This window comes from Sprattus sprattus (genome assembly GCF_963457725.1).
Source record: "Sprattus sprattus genome assembly, chromosome: 4".
NCBI classification, from domain to species: domain Eukaryota; kingdom Metazoa; phylum Chordata; class Actinopteri; order Clupeiformes; family Clupeidae; genus Sprattus; species Sprattus sprattus.
In genome coordinates, this window is record NC_137923.1 from 27,539,102 (window position 1) to 27,544,101 (window position 5,000).

Genomic DNA, 5,000 nt, shown 5'->3' on the forward strand with positions numbered 1-5,000 from the left:
AGGACCTGATTAGAGCCGGATCAGGACCTGATTAGAGCCGGATCAGAACCAGACTGGTTCCTTCCCCAGCTTCTCTCTGGGTGATGGATTAGAAACAGCAGCCAGGCCCACAGGCCCCCTGCAGCGCCAGGTGCCACTCAGACAGATGAGCTCTTCTGTTCTGTTCTGTTCTCTTCTGCTGCAGCTCTCTGGAATGGGAACATAATGGCCCACATCATCTATCAGCTAGTCCGTACCCATCAGGGGTGCTGACTGCAACGAGCGATGCTGCTGAGACTGTCTGAGGGTTCCTTTCATCGCTTACATGGAACACAACACTCCAGTTGATCATTTCATTCACACACAAATCCTCTCTCTGTTACGCAGGCATGCAAACACACATACAGTACAAACGCACACATACACTATTCACACCATACTCCAGACTCTCCTACCTTATTTTTACCTCTGTTCCCTGCCTGTCTTACTCTCCATCCCTCCCTCCCTCCTCTAGCTTTGGTACATGTGGTCTTTTTTCCTGTTTAATAATGCAAATAATAATTCATTTTATACAATAATGTTATAAAGGCATACCGTAAAGGTCACTTTTCTCCTTCTCTTCCCATTCCTTCATCTCACATCTATCTCTGGATGTGTATGTGTGTGCATCGGTGGATGTTTATGTGTGTGTGTGTGTGTGTGTGTGTGTGTGTGTGTGTGTGTGTGTGTGTGTGTGTGTGTGTGTGTACATGCTTGCGTCCAGAGAACGAGTCCCTTTTTACAAACAAGACTACTCATAAAAAAAACAAATGGCCCATGGACATGGCAAGAGCTCATGTTAACTAATGCTGATCTGACCTTTGGGCTGGCTAATCTGTAATAAGTTGGGAGTTTGTCTAGTGTGTTTGCTCGGATGGAAAAGGTTATCGTTGAATATAAAGTGTGTGGGTATATCAGCACAGGACTTAATTAGGCCACTGGATACTGTAGCCTCACCAAGGAACCCAACTGGCCTTTGCCTTTGCCACTCTACTGCTCTCCATTTCTCTCTTTACAAAACATCAGTAGAGCAAACAAAGACAGCACTTTGCATTCGCCACTCTATAGTCTCTCTTTATGCTTTCATCAGGGATCGTGCACCAAACCTAAAGCACATTCACTACTGGCTGGGGACCCTCTTTCCGTGTATCAAACCTTCATCAGAACAGAGATCCATGCTGCTTGGATTTTCAGAGCATCTGCTTGAGATGGTTGGAGCTCTGAGGGCTGTGTGAACAGACAGAAAACATTTGTTTGGGAGGATTACACTGAAGAGTTTGATGAGGACAAGAGGGCAGATGGATAAACAGTGTAACGATAACTTTATTACCCCTGATAATAGAAAGTCACAGTGTGACTGAGTCTGAATTGCCACCTCACAGACCTATTCAACTCACCCTTGACACATCCACACGACAGCAGAGGAAATCAAATCCTCCACGCTACTTCACCTTATAACACCACCTGGGGGTAGCAGACTGGAACAAGTCCGTTTTTTTTGTGTGTGTTCAAGTTCTAATGGAGGTGAGTAATCTGTGTTTTTTCTATTCCTGTCTATTTGTCTATTCCTGTCATGTTTGTCATCTGTTTGTCAGCAACCACCCACCCATATCAAACATGAAAATGGACAAATACACACACACACACACACACACACAGACACACCTCATGGTGTGTGGAGAACATTAAATCATCTGCTCAATGAAGTGTAACATGTGGCTAAATAATCAACACAACAGCGACAGCAAATAAACAAGCAAACATGTAAACAACTAACTAAACAACCCTTACTCACATTAACAGCAACAGCTTATAAGCATGTGCACAGTTTAAACTCTACTTCCAAAGCCTAGCTGCAGTAAGTGCAGGGTCTCAACATAACACTGAGTACAGAGAAGTACTCTGGACGACAGGTAACTCCTGGACAGATGTGGCCCTGAGCTGGCCATGGTCCTGAGCTGCTGTCTTTGATTTCTTAATGAGACGTTTAGACAGAATTAGTGTATTACAATGGCAGTGATTAATGGCAGTGTGAGAAGCGTATGAATGTGAATGTAATGCAGGTGGTGATGAATGAAGTGGCTCCTGTTCTTGACACGGTGGCCTTTTAAAGCCCCTTCCCTTTGGCCCTACAGATCACCCTGGGTTCTCATGGGAGTTTGGGGGGCTACAGAAATAGGTCTTTAGTATGGAGGAGCAGTTAGGGAGCATAAAACATGCTCTCGCTTTCGATCCAATTTTTGTACTGCTCTCTACCTCTCTCTCATTCTATCACTCTATCCATCCCTCAAACTCTCTTTCTTAAAGTTCCCCCATCTGTTCCTGTCTGCATTCTCTCTCCTCCTGTCTTCTTTCCTTCCCCTTTAGGTATCTCCTGTGGCTTTCTGCTTAGCGCTTCCTCTATCTAGACCTCTCTGTCTTCTCCTATCCCTCCGACTCCATCCTCCCCCCTATCTCTCCTCTCTCTTTCTATCCGTCTCCTGCTTCTTGGCTTGCCTCCATCACGAGTCCTCCAGGTCAGATAACTAATTGATTAAAATCTGTGACTGCAGCTCATCCTGACACATGCATCTCAGAGACCCTACAGGGAGAAGAGCAGAAGAGAGAAGAAGAGAGAGTGATAGGGAGGGGGAGAGAGAGAGGCAGAGAGAGAGAAATGGTAGAGTCTCTGAGTTAGAGAGAGGGAAGGGCTTGAGAGAGAGATAAGGGGAGATAAATTGGAAAGAGAAAAGAGAGAGAGGCTGGCAGAGACAAAGAGAGTGACAAACCCAGAGAGAGAGAGAGAGAGAGAGAGAGAAAGAGAGAGAGAGAGAGAGACTGATACAGAGAGAGAGAGAGAGAGAGAGAGAGAGAGAGAGAGAGAGAAAGAGAGGTTGCAGCAGCCCTCTGATGGGCTTTTTAATGAAAAAGTTGAGGTGGACTTGCTGGAGTTGGAGGCCATCACCTGTGGCCTTGACAGATTCTCTCTTCGTCATCTGACACCAATTATCCTTCCACTGAGCTACAAATGCCATGGCAACCAGTTACCGCTGACTCTTTGAAGGCCCTCACTCCATTTTCAGTGCTGTGCATGAACGTGATCATTGAACACGTTCATTTTTATGAGAACGATGAACTGAACGCAACTTAATAGAAATAATGAATTTGAACGGTGAACACGTTCATGTTATATGGGTCCGGTGCCACTGAGGTCTGGCTAAAATGTTACGGAATGTTTTCCTTCTACTGAGGAAAGACGCTGTCTAAATCAAATGCTTGCACCATGTCATTGCTCAGTACCTGTTAAAAGGCCATAGAAATTATTTGTTAAGTTGCCAAGACAGCGCATGTTTTAGTAAATGACCATATTTGGTAATTGAATTGGTCATGTGACAGTGTTTTGATTTCTCTTCACGGCATATTTAGATGGAGTGGCAGTTCATTTCGAGCATATTTTCACATAATTGAACGTTGCACTTTGTTGAAGTTGTGTGCGTCCATGTATACGTAAGTTGGACTTTGAAGCCTACCTTGTCATTATGTGTTTGTTATAGTTTTGCTTACTCATAATTGTTACGAGCACTGTCACTTAATTAATCTAGCATGATGGTACTGTTCGTGAACTTGCTTAGCATAAGCTGCTTATGTACAAATACGAGTGTTACAGGGTTTACCTTCGCTAACTTTTGAGCAGTCTTCCATTTAGTTTACATGCCCTTGTTGATCATAGATTAAGCCAGTTGCATGTCATTGCTTAAGAGGTTGAATTCTTACCGTTAGTTCCCTGTATAATTCATTATTTAAAAGGTACCACAGGGCTGTGTATCTGATAACGTTTCCGACAGTAAAAATTGTACCCTTCTGTGCAAATTATGTCCTCCTGGAAAATTAGCAAATATAAAAAACTGAACTGAACTAGTTCAGAATTTAAATGGTGAACTATGAACGTGAACGATTCATATTTACTTGTATGAACTGAACCTTGAACTAGTTCATGAGAGGTGTGAACTTGCACAACACTGTCCATTTCTGAGCTTCGCAAAGAGAGCAGATTTTACATCACACCTTTCTCTCCTCTTCCATTTCCATCTCTTATCTCTTATTCAATTCAATTGTATTAATTTATATAGCAGCATTAACAATAGACAATGTCTCAAAGCGCTTTACAGAGCCCAAGACATAAAACCCCTAGAGCAGGAACAAGGAGGAAGCTTTGCACAGAACCCAGCTCAAATATGAGACCCATCAGGTATGCATACACGTCTTTCTCTCTTCCCTCTCTCTATCTTTCTTTCTCTGAACTCTTCCCCTTTACTGGTAGGACATTTAATCCAATCCAATTGAGGGGTCACCATAACATACACACACACACACATGCACACACACACAAACACACACACACACACACACATCCATATTAAATTCCAAAAGTAAACCTGTGTGTGTGTGTGTGAGAGAGGGAGAGTTTTTGCCTGTTCCTAAATCTCTCTGTAGTGATGTGATGTGACATAACTGGCATGTTTTAACCCTCTTAAATTAACAGTAACACTTGTTTCCTTTTCCATATGCCCTCTGGACATGAAGGCTCTGATCTGAGGCTCTGTTCCAGCACTGCAGCTGCCAACATGCCAACAAGCCAGCATTGGTTTCAGAGCAGATATTTTATTACGGTAATTAGACCAAGTACGCCAAGTATGATGACACAAATACAAATACACAGGAACACACATACACACACAAACACCCACAGACATGCATGCACACACAAACACCGTCGCGCACACACACACACACAAACGAACACACATACACAAACATGCACACACAGAGCGATGGCTCACATTCTTGGCATTCGTTACATTGCTGTCAAGACAGCGAATGGTTATCCGCCCTGTGAAGCTTTTAAAATAATGTTGGGAATCCATTAAACTGGAAGATAAGTGTGACTGATTTAGGGACCCATCTGTGCTCTGAGATGTTGGCTGGCTGCTGGACTTGGATCA

At 43.5% G+C, this 5,000-nt stretch overlaps 1 protein-coding gene across 1 annotated transcript in view; it reads right to left on the reverse strand.

Annotated features, from left to right (window-relative positions):
* LOC308364549 (receptor-type tyrosine-protein phosphatase mu-like) overlaps positions 1-5,000 on the reverse strand; it is a gene marked incomplete at both ends in the record, with an annotated part of 185,601 nt that overhangs the window by 95,323 nt on the left and 85,278 nt on the right. The window lies entirely within an intron of this gene.